This window comes from Castor canadensis, chromosome 2 (genome assembly GCF_047511655.1).
Source record: "Castor canadensis chromosome 2, mCasCan1.hap1v2, whole genome shotgun sequence".
Taxonomy (NCBI): domain Eukaryota; kingdom Metazoa; phylum Chordata; class Mammalia; order Rodentia; family Castoridae; genus Castor; species Castor canadensis.
Genome location: NC_133387.1, coordinates 169105516 through 169130769, shown reverse-complemented (window position 1 = coordinate 169130769; position 25254 = coordinate 169105516).

The window sequence follows — 25254 nt, the reverse complement described above, 5'->3', positions numbered from 1 at the left end:
AGTTTCAGTTTTTTGCAGACTGCTAACCAGTTTTCCCAGCAGTTTTTGTTGAAGAGGCTGCTATTTCTCCATCGTATATTTTTAGTTCCTTTGTCAAAGATAAGTTGCTCATAGTTGTGTGGCTTCATATCTGGATCCTCTATTCTGTTCCACTGGTCTTCATGTCTGTTTTTGTGCCAGTACCATGCTGTTTTTATTGTTATTGCTTTGTAATATAGTTTGAAGTCAGGTATTGTGATACCTCCTGCATTGTTATTTTGACTGAGTATTGCCTTGGCTATTCATGGCCTCTTGTGTTTCCATATAAATTTCACAGTAGATTTTTCAATCTCTTTAATGAATGTCATTGGAATTTTGATGGGAATTGCATTAAACATGTAGATTACTTTGGGGAGTATCGACATTTTTACTATGTTGATTCTACCAATCCATGAGCATGGGAGATCTCTCCACTTTCTATAGTCTTCCTCAATCTCTTTCTTCAGAAGTGTATACTTTTCCTTGTAGAGGTCTTTCACATCTTTTGTTAGGTTTACACCTAGGTATTTGATTTTTTTTGAGGCTATTGTAAATGGAATTGTTTTCATACATTCTTTTTCCGTTTGCTCATTGTTAGTGTATAGAAATGCTAATGATTTTTCTATGTTGATTTTATATCCTGCTACCTTGCTATAGCTATTGATGATGTCTAGAAGCTTCTGAGTAGAGTTTTTTGGGTCTTTAAGGTATAGGATCATGTCATCTGCAAATAGGGATATTTTGACAGTTTCTTTACCTATTTGTATTCCTTTTAGTCCTTCTTCTTGCCTAATTGCTCTGGCTAGGAATTCCAGTACTATGTTGAATAGGAGTGGAGATAGTGGGCATCCTTGTCTGGTTCCTGATTTTAGAGGGAATGGTTTTAATTTTTCTCCATTAAGTATAATGCTGGCTGTAGGTTTGTCATATATAGCTTTTATAATGTTGAGGAACTTTCCTTCTATTCCTAGTTTTCTTAGAGTTTTTATCATGAAATAATGTTGGATCTTATCAAAGGCTTTTTCTGCATCTATTGAGATGATCAGGTGGTTTTTGTCTTTGCTTCTGTTAATGTGGTTTATTACGTTTATTGATTTTCATATGTTGAACCACCCCTGCATCCCTGGGATGAAGCCTACCTGGTCGAATACCACATTTTCTTGATCCATTCGTCAGTAGTGGGGTATCGTGGCTGTTTCCAGACTTGGCTATTCTGAATAGTTCAGCTATTTGTTGAGATGAGGTCTTGTGAACTTTTTTCCCATGTTGGCCTTGAACTGAGATGCTCCTGATCTCAACCTTCCCAAGGAGCTAGAGTTATAAACATGAGCCACCAGCATCCAGATGAAGGAAATAATATGAGAAAAAAATAATAAGAATAATGTCAAATTTAGAAGCCAAAATATAATAGCACTGAAGTATCAGAAAAGATTAAAATACAAGATGAAGTAATAGATTGAAGTTACTATATTACATTCACTTATGGTCAGAGACATTGACTTTAGACTTCTGGTAACTTACATATATTCAAAAACTGGTTAAAGAATGAAACTGAAGAGCATAGTTACCATGCCTGTAATCCCAGCTACTCAGGAGATGGACCTTGGGCGGACCGTGGTTCAATGAAAATCCTAGAAAAAAGTTAGCAAGACTTCATCTCAACAAGCAAGTCAAGTATAGTGGTATGCATCTGTGATCCCAGCTTCTCGGAGGCATATGTAGAGAGGTAAAAATTGGAGGCTATATCTGAAAATTAACTAAAGCCAAAGAAGCAGAGACATGGTTCAGGTGGTAAAGCACTTGCCTAGCTAGTGTGAGGCCCTGAGTTCAAGCCCTAATGCAGCCTAAAAAAGGAATGAAACTGAGGTGTAGCTTATGATACATTAGAGGGGGAAATGAAATATAAAAACTCAATAAACACTCTTGGTCTTCCTGTAAGCAACCTCAAGTGATCTTGGAAAGTGGTTCTTTGTTCACAGGACCTCGAAAACTCCATAAAATTGTGCTTATCAAGAGGTTCACACCTTCGATTCACTTTAACATGTGAGAAACTGCCAGGTCCAAGGTGTATGCATATCCAAATACCCACCATGTATGTGAAATGCTTGTCATCCATTGGAGAAGCAATGAGTGCCATTCTGTTGTTACAATGGCAGGGACATTAAGACGATCTGCTGGCCCAGAGTGAGTGCTGAGTATTTTGTACATGTGCTTAAAGATGCAGAGAGTAGTGCTACGTACAGGGGTTCCAATGTAGATGCTCTGGTCATTGAACATATCTAAGTGAGCAAAGCACCAAGGAAGTACTGCCATTTTTACAGACCTATACATGAGCTCTCCTGCCACATTAAGGAGATCCTTATAGAAAAGACAGTCATTGTTTCTAAATTAGAAGAGGAAGATGCACAGAAGAAAAAGACATCCTAGAAGAAACTGAAGAAACAAAAACGTATGACATAGTTATCATTTTTATGTCATCTATGAACCTTGCACATGCATAAAATGTATACAAATGAAAGATTTTTTTAAATTTTAATGAATGCATGCAAAGATAGGATGTGAAACAAATTTAGTAGAGAATATACAAAAAGCCTCAAAATGCTAAAAATATCTCTCACACAAACACACAAAACATTTACAGTATTACCAAGTATAAACAGATTAAACTTCCCAGTCAAAAGGCAGAGATTTTCAAGTTTGCTTAAACAAATTCAATGATATTCAGCCTCTCAGAAATTGTTCTGAAATATAAAGATACAGAAAGGTTAAACGTGAAGGGCTTGAAAATATATTCATTTTGTTTTAAAATCATAGTGCTGTATTCTTTAGTAATATAATTTAATACTACTTTTAGATTTTAACACCAGTATTTTATTATTCTACAGATAAAGAACATCACTAGAAAAAATTGTTAGAGTTTCAATTCACCAGAATATTTACAAGAACCTAAATTGTGTACATACAGTAAAAGATCCTCAAAATACACGAGATAATGTTTATTAGAATAAGCATAAGAAACTGACAAACCCAGCAGCGGAAATGGTTCCTCACACCTCTCAATAATTAAATGCAAATTAGTGAAATAAGTGAAAACATAGCACAGAGGGGCCAAACTATGGCCCACCGACCCATCTGCTATCAGTTTTTGGAAATACAGTTTTATTGACACAGAGCCAATCCCATTATCTATGTATTGTTGATGGCTACCTTCCTGCTACCATGGCAGAGCTCAGCAGATCTAACAGAAACTATATGGCCCTCAAAGCCTAAAGTATTTGCTATCAGATACTTTAAAAGCAACTGAGGCCAATAGGAAAAGGGGATCAGGATCTAGAGAAAAGGTTAGATCAAAAAGTATTAACCTAGAAGGTAATACACATGCACAGGAAATCAATGTTAGTCAACTCCCTGAATAGCTATCCTTATCTCAACCAGCAAAAACCCTTGTTCCTTCCTATTATGGCTTATACTCTCTCTTCAACAAAATTAGAAATAAGGGTAAAATAGTTTCTGCTGGGTATTGAGGGGGGGGTGGAGTGGGTGGTAAGGGAGGGGGTGGGGGCAGGGGGGAGAAATGACCCAAGCCTTGTATGCACATATGAATAATAAAAGAAAAAAAAATAAAATATTTGCTATCTGTCTTTTAACAAAAGGAAAGTATAACAGCCACTCTTTAGCTTACTATCAGTTTGGGTTATTATAAAAAAAACTCTTTGAGTCTTTCTGGGCACTTTTTTTTTCATTTTATTAAATTTTTATTAGGATATATTCATTATATGGTGGATTCATAGTGACAATTCCAATTAGATTTACATTGTACATTAGTTACGTTGTCTCCATCATCGCTCCCCTTCAACCCCTCCCCATTCCATGTAAAGCAATTGCAAGAGGTTTCTTAGTTCTGTTTTGTATAGGTATATGAAGTCCATCTACCATATACTGTCACTTTAATCTCTTACATTCATCCTCTCCCCTCCCACTAGTACCCCCCATACACACTGTACCTATTTTACAGTCCTGTTTTTCGTTAATATTTAAGTTGATGTTCAAAGAGGTGTATCAATGTATGTCCACTATGGTTATACTTTTCTTTGGTCAGTTCAACCCCTTCCATTACTCTCCCTTACCCCTTTACCCCCACACCCCATTTTCAACAGCTTTCAATACACTTCCTATATCCCCTACCTTCACAGATGTTATGTTTTACTATATTACTGATGCTCTATCATTCTCTTTCCTTTCTCTTTTTCACCAAGTTCCATAGAGTAGTTCCACTGTTACAAACATGTTCTACACCTGAATTTGTACACGATCATGCTTGTTTTTGTATATATGTTCATCTTTTGGATCTATCTTCCATACGTGAAGGAAAACAGGCAGCCTTTGTCTTTCTGATCCTGGCTTACTTCACTTAACATGATGTCCTCCAGTTGTATCCATTTGCCTTCAAACCACATGTCATTATTCCTTATGGCTGAGTAATACTCCATTGTGTATATATACCACATTTCCTTGATCCATTCATCAGTTGTACCACACCTGGGCTGTTTCCAAAGCTTGGCTATTGTGAATAGTGCTGTGATGAACATTGGTGTACAGGTTCTTAACATTCTTTTGGGTAGATACCAAGAAGCTTTATCACTGGGTCATATGGCAGTTCTATCTTTAGCTTTTTGAGGAATCTCCATATTGCTTTCCATAGTGGTTGTACTAATTTGCATTCCCACCAACAGTGTACGAGCGTTCCTGTTTCGCTACATCTTTGCCAGTATTCGCTGTTGTTAGCCCTTGATTATGGCCATTCCTCTGGGTTTGGGTGAAATCTAAGTGTTGTTTTGATTTGCATCTCTCTTATAACCAGGGAAGCTGAACACTTATTCATGTGTTGGACACATATGTTTTTATATTTCTTTAGCAAATATCCAGGAATGGAAGCTGGATATGTTAATTTTATACAAAATTGTCTAATAGTTTTCCAAACTTGCACCATTTTCACCAAAAAAACAGCAGATACCCAATTGCTCCATACTTTGGTCTATGTTTGATATCTGTAGTCTTATTCAATCATTACCACTAAAGTGAGTGTGAAGTAATAGCACAGAATGGTTATAATTTACATTTCCTTACTCACTTGTAATGATGATGAACTTCTTTTCCCCTTACTATCTCTGTCTTCTTTTGAGAAGTGTCTATTGACATCCTTGATCTCTTTTTTTATTGGGTTGTCTTATTATTATTTATTTATAAGAGATTTCATTGTCCTCCTATGTTTGTATGTCTTTTGATAGATATGTAATTTGAATATATTCTCTTACTGACTTGCTTGCCTATTCATTTATGTCTTTTGATTTGCAGAAATATTTACTTTTGATAAGTTCCATTTATCAAGTATTTTCTATTATTGGTTTTTTTCTTTATGTCATCTATGATATTTGCATTTACATTTAGAGCTCTATTCCAAATTGGTTTTTTGTATGGCATAAAGTCAGGATTATAATTCCTTTGTTTATAAGTGAAGTCAAGATTACAATTTCGTGTTGTACCATATTGCTGGCACAACATCATAAAAGTAATTTTACTTTCATATTGAGTTGACTGTGTAACTTTGTTGAAAATGAATTGGACATAGATACGTATCTTTACTTCTGTTTTCTTCATCAATTCCAGTTATCTAATATTGTTATCTTTCACTAACACTACTGTCTTGATTTCCTTGACCTTATGTTAGATCTTAAATCTAGATCAAGTTCCCCAAATTTATTCCATTTTAATGGAATATATATATATTCTTATATACCTTTGAATTCTCATATAAATTTTAGCATTCTTTCTCAAAATGCAGATATTTTAATTTGAATAGTGTTTAGTCAAGCAATATACCACTTTGTATTGAATGTACATCATAAATATCAGTTCTTATAAACCATGAATGTAGTATATTAATCCATTTATATATGTTCTTTCAATATCTCTCAGCAACAGTATTTTACTTTTTGCACCTTGCACATTTTTTTAAGTATTCGATTTTTATGCTGATGTAAGCAAGGCTATTTGTTTTAAAAGTCATTTTCCAGTAGTGATGGTAGTTGTGATGTTCTACTGCAACAGAACACCTGGGTATTTTTAAAAACAGAAATTTATTTTCTCATGGTTCTGGAGGCTGAAAAGTCCAAGATCAAGGTACCAGCAGGATTTCTGTCTGCTGAGAGCTGTTCTATTTACTTTCAAGATGGTGTTCAGGAGCTGGTGGAGTGGCTCAAGTGGTAAACTTCCTGCCTTGCAAGCATGAGGCCTTAAGTCCAAATCATAGTACCACCACCACCAAAAAAAAAAAGATATGGGATTCTGTTTCTATGACCTCTGAGGGAGGTAGGGAAGAAATGCTATGTCTTCACATGACAGAAGGTAGAAGGTCAAAAAGGAAAGAAATATCTTCATTAAGCCCTTGTATACTGACAATCAGTTTATGAGAGTAGGCCTTCATGACCTAAGAAGTCTATCTGTCCCAACATCACTGCATTTGGGCTTTTAATTTACCAACACATGAGATTCAGATGACACTTTCAGACCATAGCAATAACAGAAATATTAGTTCCAGTAGACTTCACGTTGATTCCTTAGGGTCAGATAAACTTCTGACCACATGTCTTCTTGATGGTATGTCCCTCTTTATTTATGGCATTATCTTTTGTCTGGAAATATAGCCTTCCTGCTGCTGTTGATATAGCTATATCAAGTTTTTTTGTGCTAATATTTACAGCATGTCTGTTTCTACCTTGTATTTTCAATCTGACTACATTTGCATTTAAAGTATTAATCTTGTAAACAGCACTAGCTGGATCTTACTTTTGTAAATGGTTGCATAAAATTTGTTCTTTGGTTGGAGTGTTTATTCTATTTTTGCTTTAATTTAACTATTAACGTGACTGAGTTTGAGCTTAATGTCTTTTGTTGGAAGGAGGAGACAGGATATCATTAAATACTAAGATAATTTGCCCAGGCTGACCTCAAATTTGTTATCCTCTTATTTCCATCTTTCAAGTAACTGGGATTATAAGTGTGTGACACCAAACCCAGAACATGATCATTTTTTAATACATATTGGTTTAGTTCCATTCTTTTTTCTTCTTTGTGTGGTCTTTTATGAATAAATCAAGTGAGGGATTTGGGTTTTTTTTTTCTGTTTGTTTCATATGAATACTTTTCATTGTATCTTTCCTAGTTATTTTTAGTGATTGCTCAATAGAGTATATTATGCACTTTTACATTATTGATGTTTTTTCAAGTATTGCACTACTTCACAATATAAAAACCTTACAGTATAATTGCAAATACCTCTCTCACATTGTAACCTATTGTCATGTATTTTGTTTTTTTTTTCTTTTATTATTCATATGTGCATACAATGCTTGGGTCATTCTTCCCCCTGCCCCCACCCCCTCCCTTACCACCCACTCCACTCCCTCTCTCTCCACCCCCACCTCCTCAATACCCAGCAGAAACTATTTTGTCCTTATTTCTAATTTTGTTGTAGAGAGAGTATAAGCAATAATAATAAGGACCAAGGGTTTTTGCTGGTAGAGATAAGGATAGCTATACAGGGCATTGACTCACATTGATTTCCTGTGCGTGTGTGTTACCTTCTAGGTTAATTCTTTTTGATCTAACTTTTTCTCTAGTTCCTGGTCCCCTATTCCGGTTGGCCTCAGTTGCTTTTAAGGTATCTGCTTTAGTTTCTCTGCGTTAAGGGCAACAAATGATAGCTAATTTTTTAGGTGTCTTACCAATCCTCACCCCTCCCTTGTGTGCACTCGCTTTTATCATGTGCTCAAAGTCCAATCCCCTTGTTGTGTTTGCCCTTGATCTAATGTCCACATATGAGGGAGAACATATGATTTTTGGTCTTTTGGGCCAGGCTAACCTCAATCAGAATGATGTTCTCCAATTCCATCCATTTACCAGCGAATGATAACATTTTGTTCTTCTTCATGGCTGCATAAAATTCCATTGTGTATAGATACCACATTTTCTTGATCCATTCGTCAGTAGTGGGGCATCTTGGCTGTTTCCATAACTTGGCTATTATGAATAGTGCCGCAATAAACATGGGTGTGCAGGTGCCTCTGGAGTAACCTGTGTCACAGTCTTTTGGGTATATCCCCAAGAGCGGTATTGCTGGATCAAATGGTAGATCAATGTCTAGATTTTTAAGTAGCCTCCAAATTTTTTTCCAGAGTGGTTGTACTAGTTTACATTCCCACCAACAGTGTAAGAGGGTTCCTTTTTCCCCTGCATCCTCAACAACACCTGTTGTTGGTGGTGCTGCTTATGATGGCTATTCTAACAGGGGTGAGGTGGAATCTTAGCGTGGTTTTAATTTGCATTTCCTTTATTGCTAGAGATGGTGAGCATTTTTTCATGTGTTTTTTGGCCATTTGAATTTCTTCTTTTGAGAAAGTTCTATTTAGTTCACTTGCCCATTTCTTTATTGGTTCATTAGTTTTGGGAGAATTTAATTTTTTAAGTTCCCTGTATATTCTGGTTATCAGTCCTTTGTCTGATGTATAGTTGGCAAATATTTTCTCCCACTCTGTGGGTGTTCTCTTCAGTTTAGAGACCATTTCTTTTGATGAACAGAAGCTTTTTAGTTTTATGAGGTCCCATTTATCTATGCTATCTCTTAGTTGCTGTGCTGCTGGGGTTTTGTTGAGAAAGTTCTTACCTATACCTACTAACTCCAGAGTATTTCCTACTCTTTCCTGAATCAATGTTAGAGTTTGTGATCTGATATTAAGATCCTTGATCCATTTTGTGTTAATATTGGTATAGGGTGATATACATGGATCTAGTTTCAGTTTTTTGCAGACTGCTAACCAGTTTTCCCAGTAGTTTTTGTTGAAGAGGCTGCTATTTCTCCATCATATATTTTTAGCTCCTTTGTCAAAGACAAGTTGGTTATAGTTTTGTGGCTTCATATCTGGGTCCTCTATTCTGTTCCACTGGTCTTTATGTCTGTTTTTGTGCCAGTACCATGCTGTTTTTATTGCTACTGCTTTGTAATATAGTTTGAAGTCAGGTATTGTGTTACCTCCTGCATCGTTCTTTTGACTGAGTATTACCTTGGCTATTCATGGCCTCTTGAGTTTCCATATAAATTTCACAGTAGATTTTTCAATCCCTTTAATGAATGTCATTGGAATTTTGATGGGAATTGCATTAAATATGTAGATTACTTGTGGGAGTATCGACATTTTTACTATGTTGATTCTACCAATCCATGAGCGTGGGAGATCTCTCCACTTTCTATAGTCTTCCTCAATCTCTTTCTTCAGAAGTGTATACTTTTCCTTGTAGAGGTCTTTCACATCTTTTGTTAGGTTTACACCTAGGTACTTGGTTTTTTTTGAGGCTATTGTAAATGGGATTGTTTTCATACATTCTTTTTCAGTTTGCTCATTGTTAGTGTATAGAAATGCTAATGATTTTTCTATGTTGATTTTATATCCTGCTACCTTGCTGTAGCTATTGATGATGTCTAGAAGCTTCTGAGTAGAGTTTTTTTGGGTCTTTAAGGTATAGGACCATGTCATCTGCAAATAGGGATATTTTGACAGTTTCTTTACCTATTTGTATTCCTTTTAGTCCTTCTTCTTGCCTAATTGCTCTGGCTAGGAATTCCAGTACTATGTTGAATAGGAGTGGAGATAGTGGGCATCCTTGTCTGGTTCCTGATTTAAAGGGAATGGTTTTAATTTTTCTCCATTAAGTATAATGCTGGCTGTAGGTTTGTCATATATAGCTTTTATAATGTTGAGGAACTTTCCTTCTATTCCTAGTTTTCTTAGAGCTTTTATCATGAAATGGTGTTGGACCTTATCAAAGGCTTTTTCTGCATCTATTGAGATGATCAAGTGGTTTTTGTCTTTGCTTCTGTTAATGTGGTTTATTATGTGTATTGATTTTTGTATGTTGAACCACCACTGCATCCCTGGAATGAAGCCTACTTGGTCTTGGTGAATAATCTTTTTGATGTGTTGTTGAATTCGGTTTGCCATTATTTTGTTGAGGATTTTTGTGTCAATGTTCATTAAGGAGATTGGCCTATAGTTCTCCTTTTTGGAGGTGTCTTGCCTGGTTTTGGGATAAGTGTGATACTGGCTTCATAAAATGTGTTTGGCAGTTTTCCTTCCCTTTCTATTTTGTGGAACAGTTTAAGGAGGGTTGGTGTCTTTCAGTCTTTTTAATATATGTTCATGGCTATAAACTTTCCTCTCAGGACTGCCTTAGCTGTGTCCCATAGGTTCTGGTAGGTTGTGTTTTCATTTTCATTGACTTCCAGGAACGTTTTCATTTCTTCTTTTATTTCATCGATGATCCATTCTTATTAAGTAATGAGTTATTTAGTTTCCAGCTGTTTGCATGTTTTTTGTCTTTACTTTTGTTGTTGAGTTCTACTTTTACTGCATTGCGATCAGATAGTATGCATGGTATAATTTCTATTTTCTTATATTTGCTGAGACTTGCTTTATGCCCTAGGATATGATCTATTTTGGAGAAGGTTCCATGGGCTGCTGAGAAGAATGTATATTATGTAGAAGTTGGATGAAATGTTCTTTAGACCTCAACTAGGTCCATTTGATCTATTGTATATTTTAGATCTTGGATTTCTTTATTGATTTTTTTGTTTGGATGACCTATCTATTGATGATAATGGGGTGTTAAAGTCTCCCACAACTTCTGTGTAGGCATTTATATATGCTTTTAGGTCTTTCAGGGTATTTTTGATGAAATTGGGTGCATTGACATTGGGTGCATACAGGTTGATAATTATTATTTCCTTTTGGTCTATTTCCCCTTTTATTAGTATGGAATGTCCTTCTTTATCTCATTTGATCAATGTAGGTTTGAAGTCTACTTTGTCAGAGATAAGTATTGCTACTCCTGCTTGTTTTTGGGGGCCATTGGCTTGGTAAATCTTCTTCCAGCTTTTCATCCTTAGCCTATGCTTAATTCTGTTGGTGAGATGGGTCTCCTGTAAGCAACAAATTGTTGGATCTTTCTTTTTAATATATTTCATTAAGCAGTGCCTTTTGATGGGTGGATTAAGTCCATTAACATTAAGTGTTAGTACTGATAGGTATGTCGTGATTCCTGTCATTTAGTTGTTTTAGTTGTTTGAAGATTTGATTGTGTGTACGTAAGTTGAGGTTACTCTCTACTTTCTTGCTTTTTCTTTTCCTGTGATTTGGTGCTGCCTGTCTTTTCATGGTTAAGTTGGGTTTCACTTCCTGTGTGCAGAATCCCTTGAAGAATCCTTTGTAGTGGTGGCTTTGTGGTCACATGTTGTTTTAGTTTCTGCTTATCATGGAAGACTTTTATTGCTCCATCTATTTTAAATGATAGTTTTGCTGGGTAGAGTATCCTGGGGTTGAAGTTATTTTCATTCAGTGCCCGGAAGATCTCACCCCATGCTCTTCTTGCTTTTAATGTTTCTATTGAGAAGTCTGCTGTGATTTTGATGGGTTTGCCTTTGTATGTTACTTGTTTTTTCTCTCTTACAGCCTTCAATATTCTTTCTCTAGTTTCTGTACTTGTTGTTTTAATGATGATATGCCGTGGCATAGTTCTATTTTGATCTGGTCTGTTTGGTGTCCTGGAGGCCTCTTGCATCTGTATGGGAATATCTTTCTCTAGATTTGGGGAATTTTCTGTTATTATTTTGTTGAATATATTATGCATTCCCTTCACTTGCATCTCTTCTCCTTCTTCGATGCCCATGATTCTCAAGTTTGGTCTTTTGATGGAGTTGGTGAGTTCTTGCATTTTCTTTTCACAGGTCTTGAGTTGTTTAATTAATAGTTCTTCAGTTTTTCCTTTAATTACCATTTCATCTTCAAGTTCTGAGATTCTGTCTTCTGTTTGTTCTAGTCTGCTGGATTGGCCTTCCATTTTGTTTTTCATTTCTGTTTCATTCTTTTCTCTGAGTTTTTCCATATCCTGGCTGTTTTCCTCTTTAATGTTGTCTATTTTTGTCCTGAGTCCATTTATCTGTTTATTCATTGTGTTCTCTCTTTCAATTTGGTTGTTCTACAGTGCTTCTATGGTTTCCATTATTTCTTCTCTTGTTTTTTCAAATTCTCTATTTTTGTTTTCTTGGAATTTCTTGAGTGTCTCCTGTACATTTTGGTTGACCCTATCCAGTATCATCTCTATAAAATTCTCATTGAGTACCTGTAGTATGTCTTCTTTTAAATTATTCTTGTGGGCTTCATTGGGTCCTTTGGCATAGTTTATCTTCATTTTGTTGGAGTCTGGATCTGAGACTGGATCTGTTTTCTTCATTCCCCTCTGGTTCCTGTACTAATTATTTGCTGTGTGGAAACTGGTTTCCCTGTTTTTTCTGTCTTCCCGTCATTGTCTTTGGTGTTGTTACTGTCCCTGTACTGTGTGCATTAAGTATTTTCTAGCATGTAATAATAACAATGTTAATATTTAGAATGGAAGGGTGAGCTGAGATGGAAAGCAAGAAGTTAAAGAAAAGGGAAAAACAAGTACACAGACAAGAAGGAGAAAACAGAACAAGGTATCAGACAAGAAAGTTTCAAAGGTATAAACAGGGAGTGTTAGTGTACTAATCGACAATAAGCTGAACAGACATTAGAGAGACAGAGGATTGAAAATCAAAAATAAAAAAAGTAAAGATAAGAATAAAAATAAAAAATAAGTAAATGAAAGAAGTATCTATATATAAAAATGAATTAAAATAAAATGAAAAATAGAAAATTAAAAAAAAAACCAAAAAACCTCTAAGTTCAAATGCAATGAAGTTTCAGTCTTAATAATTTGGGTGTGCGTCTCAGTCTCCAATCCTGGAGATGATGCCTCACATGTTGTTCTGTAGTTGTCTCATCAAAGGGGACCCATAAAGTAGAAGAAAACTATGCACACACACACAAAAAAAAACCCCACCAAGTGTCCCAAGTTCAAATGCAATACAGTTTCAGTAAGTTTTTCAGCATGCAGGTGTAATTCGGTTGTTCTCTCATCAAAGTTAGGGAGAAAAAGAAAAAAAAGAGGCTGGAGACAGTTCTGAGAATGGTATTTGCGGCTGTGGCTTGCCTGCCTGCTGCTGTCAGCCTGCTGTTGCTGGAGGCATTATTTATGCAGATCTCTGGGGTGAGCTTAGCACTAACCTGACCCTCAGGCTTTGTTTACTCAGGGTTCTCCTGTGCAGGAGCCTCTGCTACAGGCTTTCCACTTTCCAAGCACACTGGGAAAGGTGACACTGCACCTGTGTTCTCAGGCCTGCATGTTTATATACAACTCATGTGGGAGGTGGGTCTTCCCCCCTCTCCTGTGGAGTTTTCCTCCCTCTGGCACTCTCACAAGCTTTCCCACTCCTGCTTGCTGGGCGTGCGCCCCAGCTCTCCCCAGAGCCTCTCCGGCCCGCCGAGCTTGTTTATTTACAGTTCCAGGAAGGATTCCCTTCCCCCAATCTTCGGCACTCAGTGCGCCCCACCCTCTTGCCAGTGTGTCTTTATTGTTCTTATTGCTTATTACTCAGTTTCTCTTTTTTTCCCGTGTGAAGGTCAATCTGTCCAGGGGGCTATGCTGCTCTGGCTTAGGCTTGTCTGTGGAAGTACCGCGGTACCGCAAAGCTCACCTGGTCCGCATCTTCCCAAGCCATCTGGGCATGGGCAGCCCGGCGGCCCTCCTGGTTTCTCCATTTAATGTGAAGTGGAGATTCTCTGCACCGCCTGGAGGTGTGGAGGGGTCAAAGTTATGCCTCTTCTCAGTGATTTTGCCTGCAAAGTGTGTCTCCAGCATCTCTCCAAGATTTCACTATAGGAGGCTCACTTTCTGCTTCCTCCCTCTAGCCGCCATCTTGGAATCAGAGCAATATTTTTTAAGACAAACTTGTTGCTCTAGACATAGAGAATTAGGTTTTAGTTTTATATCTTAAAAATTCTTCAGACAACTTATCAATTATAGCCAACTTAACCACACATAAACTTCTTATAAGTTACACTTTTTATATATTTAAGATTAATTCAGACATGTTGCAACTTTTCTGAGATTTCTGGCTTTTATCCCTGTCCTTTTTATTTTTCATTTTGGAACAGTCCTTTCCTTTATAAAATCTTTCCTAGTGCAAAAGCATTTCCATTTCCATTTGACTTGTCCTCTAAATGTATATTCCCATAACTTCTTATATTTCTTTTTTCTTGCTGGTACTTTTCAGTCACTGACTCATTATGTGAGTGATTTGAGTCAGTGGCATCACATCTCCCTTCCCTCTTTGCCCACCCCTATTTGGGCAAAGGGATATACAGAAATGGTGGAAGGAACAGTCCTCCTGGGATGGCTGTGGTGGCAACAGTTCCATAGGCAGAGGGCACATGCATGGCATGGTGCAGCCCAGCTCAGCTCAGCCTAGGAACAGATCCAACACCCATTGCCCTGGTCTTCCTTGGTGTCTTGGTGCTGTCTGCAGGCATTGGACCCCTGGAGGACGCATGATGGCTTGTATGGTGACAATGCATTTACCAGCTCCCTCCCACAGAGTCATGGAGAGCTCTCTGTGGACCTATGGCCCACCTGGCCAGGCAGTGAAATTCTGACTGAGGTTCAGGATTGCTTGATGCTTCTCAGCCTTCCTGACCAGCCTGGGCAAACCCCTTGGAGTGGCCCTTAACCTTCAGATCTGTGCAGAGATCTGAAGCCTATTAGGTATCCGTATAGGTCATCCACAAGTTTTCTGCAAAATGCTTTCAGAGGACAGCCATGTTAAACAAGACATACAAACATGAAACAAACAAACAAACAAGTGGATGGGAATTATTCTCCAGAAACAAGGCCAATAGCTGGAAATCCATAACAGAAGAGTGCCAAACCTCAAATGGGAACAAAAATCTTCCCTCCAAAACCAGATTGAAATAAATCCCTTACATTCCCTAGTTTTGCTTAACCTGAATCTTCTACCCTCAAAATGGTGCCAACAGGTGCAATGACCCTCTTTCACGGGGCCAAGTAGGATCTTTCCAGATTGTCAGTCAGATATCAGGGTGCCAACTCAAAGACTTAACCAATTTTCAGTCAAGGTGCATTGACTTCTTTCCGGTCCCTTTTCCCTTTTCTCCTATACCATTAAAACAGCAGAGAACTTGTTTGTGGTCCACACAGGAGACGACAAGAGTTTGCCAGAGCTAATTGGACTCCAGCAGCTTCTGGGATGGCTGCCTGGTCTTCCCCTAGTCTTGCTTACTGGTGCCTCCTCTGGAATTGGTCCAGAGTTCAACCTGGGGCTTCTTAGCACTGAAAGGGTGAACATCCCTGCAAATCTCATCTGGGGTTTCAATTTTGTAACCAAAACTTAATTCCCTGGACTCCTTGTTAATTTACAAATAATGACAAAAGGGTTTTGAGAGAAAAAGAAGATTTAGGTTTATTAATTTTCCAGGTGAAATGAGAAGCACAGAGACTTGGGTCAAAAGGGGTCACACTCCTCTTGAGAGAAATGTCTGGTTTTTCAGAGATTCTCAAGAGCTTGGTTCTGGGGTGTGTGAAGAGTGGACACCCCAGGACCAGATGGTCACCTCCATTCTTTCCTGGTTTACTAGTGCCACATCTTTAAAATGGTATGTCTCATTTGACAGAGCCTTATTCCTTTCTGTGAACACAGAGAGATGGGAAGGGGGAAATTACTAGTTTGATTAATGGATTGCTATTCCTGGGCCACCCACCATAGGGGAAAGGGAGAAAGGAAAAAATTTCAACTTGAAGTTTTGTGTAAGTGGTACAGCAAGAGATGTAAGGTGGTTACAACAAAAAGGTTTTTGTTTTGTTTTGTTTTTTGTTTTATTATTTCCTATTATAATACTCTCTTTCAATGCTGAGCAGTGATACCAAATGACAGCTTCTATTCAGTGATCCTCTTACCTATGCCTCCTGCATGGCTGGGATTACAAGCCTAAACTTCCATTCCTGGCTTACTTGTTCAAATGGGATCTCACTTAAATTTTTGCCCAGTCTGGCCTGTAACCATGATCCTCTCAATCTCTGCATTAAAGTACCTGGGATTATAGTTATGTACAACTGTGCCCAGCCCATCTGTGCAACTTGTACCACAAGTTTGCACACTCATTTTTTTCATTTTTGAGAGTATTTTCAGTAAATTACATGAGATAATTAACACTTTATTATCAAATAGACTTTGCATTAAATTTTGCCCAAAGATAGGTTAAGTGTCCTGGTAGTGTTTAAAGTTCAGTAGGTTAGTTGTACCAAATGACATTTTCAAGTTATGATGGGTTCATCAAGCTATAACCTCATGGTCAGTTGAAGAGTATCAATAATGATTTTTTTTCATTGAGTTCAGCATTTTGTAAATGTTCAATGACTGCTAAGAAAAGTCATGCTTGCTGTAGATGCAAATATGTTCATCTGTGCCTTTCAAGCATGTCAAATTCATGAAAAGTTCAGAGTATGCTAAGTATGTCAGGTTAATGGTAATTTAGCCTTCATTATTTTTAAAAGTAGAAAACAAAGCATAAATGAAACAGTTAAAAATTTTGTTTTGGGGAGGACATAGAATATGAAGTTCTCGATGATACCCATTAATAAATTATGGGTACTCTGGGAGGAGAGGTTAATGTTACATTGAAATGTTTGGGACTGAGAGACCTTTGGGTTTATCGAGTCATTGCAGACACTGGCCAGAAAATAAAGGAATATGTCCCAGGACAAGTTCTGGAAACTACCAGCAGCAGACCTAGGTAGCAGCTAGAAAATTCTCTTGGACATAGAGCTAAGGGTATTTTATAAATTTGGGGGAAGGAAAGCATAGAGTATGTACATTTAGTCCACTTTGGCTATAGATAAAGGAGGCAAGACTGCACAAAGCAGAGAGAGCCTGAGCACAGGAAGGTGGGGAAAATGAAAGCAAATCGTTGCTTCTGAATGGGCTGAAGTGAACTGGTCCAGAGGTTTCTACATAAACAAGGATGGATGGCCTTTCCGACTAGATAGGATTTGAGTTAAGGTACCAACATATTTTCAAGAATTTAATGTGGTCTTTTGTTCTTCTAGACCTGTACTTTGTTTCTAATTAACTTCTCCCATCTATCTCTCTTTCATCCTTCAACCCTTTGTAATTAAATTTACAACATCTCAGAATTTTTCTTTCATAATTAATGTAACAAATCTCAGTACAAAAATACATATATGATTGCATAATTCTTAAGAGTTTTTCAGCCTCAATTTTGAGTGCCACTTTAGAACTACAAAGTTGAAGGAAAGAAATTAAATAACCATGCTCATAAATTAATTTCTCATAATCCAAATGTACATATCTAATCATATACTTTAAAATCATGGTATTGACAGGAATTTTAGTCATGGTTCTCAGTTCTTGTGTTCATGTGAGAGAAGATTTTAAGTGAAAGTAAAAGCTAAGTTATGAAGAGACATCATAGTACTCTCTAATAGAGGAGCGGATTTATCTCCCAGAGGAGACAGACAACACACTTTTTATGTCCCAGTTTTACTAGGGCTTAAATGTTTCTAGAGAACTTTTTAAAAATTTCTCAAGACAGCATTGTGTTTTTGTCAATTATATCTCATTATTATCCCTACCACAATCATTCTGCAATGTGCTTTAACTCTACTTGTTTTGTCTTTAACTGCCTGTTTCCATTTTGGAACATTTTTTTGTTTTTACTGTAAGACAAAAATCTTACTTTACCATGTAAAAACTCTTGTATCTAGAAAATATCCTTTTATTTATTACTTTATTATGCCCTCTATTCCCTACCACATTCCATCAATTGTATCTCAGCATAAACCCTAGTACAATCTTTCTGCCACATGCTTTTAAGCCTTCTGGTTTTACTCTTGCTTGTTTCCATTTTGGAACATTCCCTTGTTTTTAGGACAAAAACTTATCTATGTACAAAGTCCTTTCTTATAAAAAAAAATGCTTTCCTTCCTTATAGCCTTCTTTTCATCTCCTTTTCTCCTACTCACTAATTTCTTTTTACCTTTTCAACCCAAACTATATTTATGACAAAATGAAACAAATTAAGATCACTAATCCACACAGAGCTGCAGATATTATGCAAACTTTGCCGCCACTTGGATTTTTAGCAAAGGTCCTTTTAAACATTCTTTTCCTTTGATCTTACATGAATCTCGAATTTACAGAATGTTACATTCCATCTAGGGCTAGCTAAGATAACAAAGCTTCCACAAACCTTGAACAGTAGAACTATCTTAGTACAAGCAAGAAAAAAGCAGAAAGGAGAGAAAATACACAAAGAACCCCCAAATCTTTACATGTTAATCCTATGTTTATAGTTTAGGATACAAAAGACAAATTGGTGGGTATTTATTTGGTCTTTCTAGACACAGGAGAGAGGAGGAGCAAATCTCCAGGGTTGTGCAGGTTTTGCAAGAAATATTCTAGAATGAGAGAGTTAAAACTAAAAGGCACTTCCCCCCTCAATATAGATAAGGAATTAGGTAGGCTTACCAGCCTCAGAGGAGAATAAAGTCATTTGCTCCAGAGTAGGAGTCTCCTGGTTTGGTTGCCCCTAGATTCAAGTCACAGGGTCCAGGGGCCAGAAAGTTCTGGTCTTGTCATAGAAAAAATTTAAGGATGGGCACAGAGGAGATTTAAGCATGAGCAGGTTTATTAATGGAAGCAAAGCAAAGTGCACTCTCCAGATGGATGGGTGGGAAGACTCAGGAAGAACAAAAACAAAACCAAATATGTACATGTATATATCTATAATATAAATATATAGATATATAGATATACACACACATATATATGAGTATATATAAGTGTATAAAAATTGAGCATATATATATATGCTCAAATTTTGGGAAAATTGGCAATTTGTCAGTTGCTCATTCCTAATGTTGTTGAACAACATGAAGAAAACAAAGAACTCTCTTAGGAATCGGAATTCCTAGCCTAAACACCATATAAAGGCTCCTAAATTCTGATGAGACTTTATTACTAGTGGGAGGTTCCCTGCCTCTGAAGAATTGACCTGTAAAATCAATGCAGAAGTAGGCTTCTTAACCCCAATGGCAATGGCATCCCCATTCCTAGTGCTATGGGTTTCTCAGGTTTCTCTACCACCTTTGAAATAGGACTGCTCATGTACAGTGATCTCTCTCTCTCTCTCTCTCTCTCTCTCTCTCTCTCTCTTTCTCTCTCTCTCCCCCTCCCTCCTCTCATTCCTCCTTTCTTCTCTCTTCCCTTTTTTCTGTTTTTTCTTTTTTCCTTCCTTTCTTCTCTTTTCTTTTCATTATTCCTGCCTTGAACTTGCTAGACAGGTGCTCTACCACTTGAGCTACATTTCTACATGTTTTTGCTCTAGTTTTTTTTCAGGTAGGGTCTCACTTTTTTGCCTCAGGTAACTCACAATCTTACTACTATGGCCTCCTGCCTAGCAGGGATCACAGGCCTGTACCACTATGCTAGGTTTTTATCAGCCTCTCTACCTCTATCTGAGGGAATCAATGCTGCATTATCCAAAGAAATGGCTTTGAGGAAATGGTAATGGCTTTCATTGGTGGCATTGCTAAGAAAGACAATGCTGACTATTCTAAGGACCCACCCCAGCACTCCTTTTTGCTGCTATACCTTTGATTAGACTCAAGTCCCACCAGGTGCAAAGTGTGAATCATGAGAGGTGCATCATACTCTAAGAGAAGTACTTGACTTTTCTAATTTATATATGCAGAAATTTGGGGAACATATACAGAAATAGATACTAAAGGTGTGAGATAAAGATGTAAGGAACATAAAGTTAGATCAGACCAACTTTATAGATATGGGCTCATTAAATGGAGATTATGAATGTAAACTTAACAATGAAGCTCACAGGATTAGAAAAGATGTTAATGGTTTATTTGGCTGGTGGGCTGAATCATGGACTAAAAATTGGCCCACTGTGAGCAAATTAGAAATGCCAGATACACCTTACTTTAATGTGCAGAAAGGGATTTAAAAGCTTAGAAATGTTAGAATGGATTTATCATTGAAGACCTACTTACCCACACTGGAAGTGTCCAGAAGATGTACTTTTTCAACACGACTTTGAGAAATAAATTTGTTAGTGGAACTCTAGCATTGTCCTTTGTAGGCCAAACGTCACAAGGCAAACTGTAGTCATTGATGAAAAACCTAAATGCAATTTAGTAATTTGATACAGGGTTATCCAGAAGCCAAGTGGCAACACTTAATTGCAAAAGTTAAAATAGACATAGAATCAAAGCAGTAATCAGAATGTTCTGACTAGCAGATACTTATGGCATTGACTAGTTAATCATGGCATTTCTGGAAGTGAAGTGGGAAACCTAATAAATGCTTACATCATCTGGATAAGAAGGAAAGTTCTAAATTGAGTGAACAAAAGTCTAATTTGAATCATTAAAGATAGACAGTTTCAGTCTCTCAATCAATTCCTGGAGTTGATCTGGTTTATACACCCAGACAGAAGCCCTGGAGTAATGGGGAGGTCAAGTGCCCTTGAATAATGGCCCCAGTATACGGCCAAAAATAAATACTTTCTCCCAGATTTCCCCAAAGAAACCCACAATACCTTTGACCATCTGGGCTGCAGAATACCACAAACAACAGAAAATTTATTTCTAACAGTTCTAGAGGCTAAGAAGTCCAAGAAAAGGGAGATGGTAGATTTTGTGTCTACTGAAGAATTTTTTTCTGGTCCATAGGCTTCCATTTTCTTCCTCTTATGTCACATGGAGAAAGGGTTGAGGGAGTTCTCTGGTATCCCTTATGTAAGAATGCTATAAACTCCTCACAAGGGCCCCACACTTGAGGTCTCCAAATACCATCATATTGGGGACCACATATCAATATATGAACAAGGGACATAAAAATTTAGTCTACGTACTACAGTAACTACATTGGGGGAAAGAATAGCCAGATCTTTCTGGGACTACTGGACATTGACACTAATTCTAGGAAATCTAAAATATCACTATGGCCTTCCAGTCAGAGTAGAGACTCATGTAGGCCAGGTGATAAATAGAGTGTTAGCTCAGATCATCTCACAATGTGTATAATGGTCTGCCAACCCCATTGATTATTTCCCCAGATCCAGGATGCATAATTGAAATAGACACACTTAGTAACTGTCTGAATCCTCACATTGGCTCCTTGACTTGTAGAATAAGGGTTATTGGGGTGGGGAAGAACAAGAGGACCTGACTAAAATTGTAATGGGAGGCCCCAGGAAATAGGATCTCTATAGGAAACACCATGTGGGAATGAAAATGGCCCACACTAAGAGCCCTGGTCCCTGGTGCCAACACAAAGAGTATCTGCTAGTTTCAGGAATTCTGGCTCACAGCTAAATATACATATGCACACATCCTGTTTAATCTTTTCTGTAAGTTGCTATGGAAAATGGGGAGAAAGAATTTCTCTCTCCCAGTTTGGCCAAAATTGTAAAGAAACTCATTTTTTCATCTATATTTCTCTTAATATAAACAAGCACTCAGACCCAGAGCTAATCCTTATGGCCAGAAGGTTCAGTAACAGAACTGCCTTTACCAAGGAAAGTAGCAAATAAAAAGCAATACTGATCCAAGTGTAGTTGTGTATGCCTATAATCCTAACACTCAGACACTAAGGTAGGAGATTCATGAGTTCAAGGACAGCCTGGACTACATAGCAAGTTCCAACTGAGCCTGAGCTACATAGTGAATCTGGGTCTGTAGCTCAGTGGTAGAGTGCTTGCCTCATATGCATGAGATCCTGGGTTCAATACTCAGCACTGGGTTTAAAAAAAAAAAAGCAATGCTGCATTTATAGAGGGTTTGCAGAGATTCAGTGCCACCATCAGTGACTCAAAAGATGCCAGGGTGGTGATTTCCACCTACATCCACCATGACATTCTACAAAGTATTGTTTCTGATCAGGCAACTCACTTAATGGCCGAAGAAGTGAAGCAATGGGCCCATGTTCAAATAATTTGCTATTCTTACCATGTTCCCCACCCACTGAAGCACCTGGCTTGATGTACTGGCCAAATGGCTTTTTTGTGATTCATTTACAGTGCCAGAATGATGGCAGTACATTGCAGGATGGGGGCAGGGTCCTCTAGAAGGCTATCTATTCTCTGAATCAGCATTTGTCAACATCCAACATATCTATTTCTCTGATAGTCAGTGTTTGTGGATTCAGGAAGCAAGTGATGGAAGTGAGAGTAGCATCACATATTACCTCACATGATGATTCACTAGCAAAATTTTATTTTCTGTTTTCAGAACTCTATGCCTTGCTGGCCTACAGGTCTAACTTCCAAAAGGAAGAACGCTTCTATCAAGACACACAATAATGATTCCGTGGAACAGAAGTTAAGACTGTCACCTAACCACTTTGTGCTCTTTGTGATTCTGAATGAAGATACACAGAAGGAGTTTCAGTATTGAATTGAATGATTGAAGTTGACTACCATGGGGAAATTACAATAGGAGATGGGTAAAGAAGACTATTTTTGGAATACAGGAGATCTCTTCATATAGCCATACCTTGTAACTAAGGTCAACATAGTCACAAGTCCTGCTTAAGGTCAACATAGGACCATATGCAGGACTACTCATGGCCCAGAAACTCCGGTAAGAAAAGTACATATTATCCCACCAGGTAAAGAACCAGAACAAGCTAAGCTGCTTGATAAGGGCAAAGATTCTGCAGAATGGGTAGTAGAAGAAGATAGTTATAAACACAAGCTAGATCCACATTATTGGTGATGAAAACTAGGACAAACTGTCATGCATTTTCTCACTCTGTTTCTCACATACATATACGTGAGTGTGTATGTGTATATGTATGTGTGTATACATATATGTATAATTAAGAAAATATTTTTGTCTTCTCTCTTTCCTTTTCCCTCATGATATAGCATAAGATGCATTGACTTCATATCAATATTTAAGTATTATTAATTTCATACCATTGTATTTAAGTTATGAGATATCAGAAGAAAAATAAATAACACTCAAGAACTTAACCTTACCCTCTGGGGAAAGACTTATTGTATTTTCGGTTGTATGAAGTTAGTTGTATCATGTTAGGTAAAATTATGACCTGTTTTCTTCATCTGGTTTAAGGAGATGCATATGGGTGCCAGGCTGTCAGAGACAAGCATGTCTCCACAGACCAGATAGTTACATGTTAAAGAAGACATGTATTTTGATCAAGACTTCGACATAAATTCATGACAGAAATAAAAACAAAGATGACCAAACTATGATGTATCCCTACCTTCTAAAAAATTATATTCTTTATTTCTTAATGACCTTATGTCACAATATTTACTTATTTACTGAAAAAAAAGTTCCTCATTGCCTTATTTGCCAAAACTTAATAATATCTGAGGATACTTATGAACAATATGCCTTACATTTTAATTGAGTTCTGTATTTTCAAAATAATTATTTGTTTTTCAGAAATTCATTTTAGGTCTTAAATATATGCTATAGGAAAATAAAATGTAAAAGTAGATTTTACTTTCAAAGTTTGGGGAGGAAAAAAAATCTTTGTTTGAGGACTCTCTCAAGAAATAGAAGGATTACTTCAGAAAAGTTATTACCACACAGCCCATTTAAAATTGTCTTATTTAAAATGAAGTAAATAGGGATTAGTAATAAGAAGGACTTGCCCATAAACTCCAAGGTAACTGCAATGCCATTTCCAAAAACATTTTATGAAAATGGGAAGTCTATGACTATTAGCTTCTTCTCATGCTACCTTCTTTCTTATTCCTTTGCAATTAAGCCAAGTCAAGTCTGAACAAACTTGAACATTCTATTTGAAAATTATAACTTCAGTAGAGTATATTTTGAGCATCAAATGTGGTTAAGATTGTCTCATGAAATTGGTATTATTTGCTTACCAATGCTATTTATAGCCTCTGGACTTCTAGAGTTTTCTTAAAGATATACTTTTTATTATTACATTTGAAAGGTGGGAGGATTTTACTTTAGTTTAAGTTTGTTTTAATTTTTTTAAATGAGTGGGCCAAGTGTTTGGTTTAGTAGCTAGGAAAAAGGTCCACATTTTTTGAGTTTCTTGGAAACTTGAGGCATAGTTTTAAGGTCACAATTTAACCTCTGATCTCTTTTGTATAAGCCACTTTTTTATTGGCGATTAGGATTAGATTATGCTTTCCTGTTCCTTCAGGGAACATGTTGTGACCTTTATTCTTAATAAATTCACTTTTAAATCCAAACCTGAGAATGATTGATTAAAATAGTTGGTCAACTGTTCAAAGCAACTCTGCTTCAGTCTTTTCCAAGAAGTAAGGAAGAGGGGAAGGATGTTTCACTGCACATAACACAAACTTAAAAAATAACAAACCTTCACAGAGTTGGAAAATATTTGTCCAGGGGAGAGTTAAGACCTAGCTAATTTCAATTCAGTTTTCTCTTTAAAGATAAATTCAGAGGACAGTGAATGTCTTAGCCAAGTTCTATCTGAATAGTAGTGAGAGGAATGAAACTGATTTTCCCAGCAAAGAAGACCTCTGGGTCTCATATAACTTATAGATCAGAATGATCACTTTGGAGTTGTCAATAGTCCATTAAGTCCTTTTGAGAAAAAAATAACATTTTAGTTTCACATATTACAAAATATTTTGGACCTTATGTTTTAACGATATTCCATCAGAGACAGGCTACATAAAATTAGAGATGGTGATGCATGTTGAGTATTCGAATGCAAGGAACAAGTAGCATTGGGGAGTCAGAAGTGCAGGGGATGCTGCATATTAAGAATATAGAAAGGATCTAGAGGGTATCCTGAAGGTTAAGAAGAATCTGTCATTCAATAATTGGAGTTAAATATACTAGGCAGAGGAAACAGCAAGGCTTGTAAAGGCTTGAGATGGAAATAGATTTGGTATAGCAAATAAAAAGCAAGCAAGTGTGACAAAACATAGTAAGGCAGTGGATGCACTTAAGGGACATGTCACAGTTTCTTCTAGGTCACTTTTAGGAATTTTAATGTAACAAAAATCAATGGAATAATTTATACAGGAAAGAATTTGACATGGTATTCATTTTTAAAAGGATAATTGTGTCTGCTATGTGGAGAAATGTCTGTAGAAAGTCAAGAGTAGGGTCAGGGAAGCCACATAAGACCAGATGAGACAGGTGCAGCCTGACGAGAGCCTTGGTCACAGAAGGCAGCAG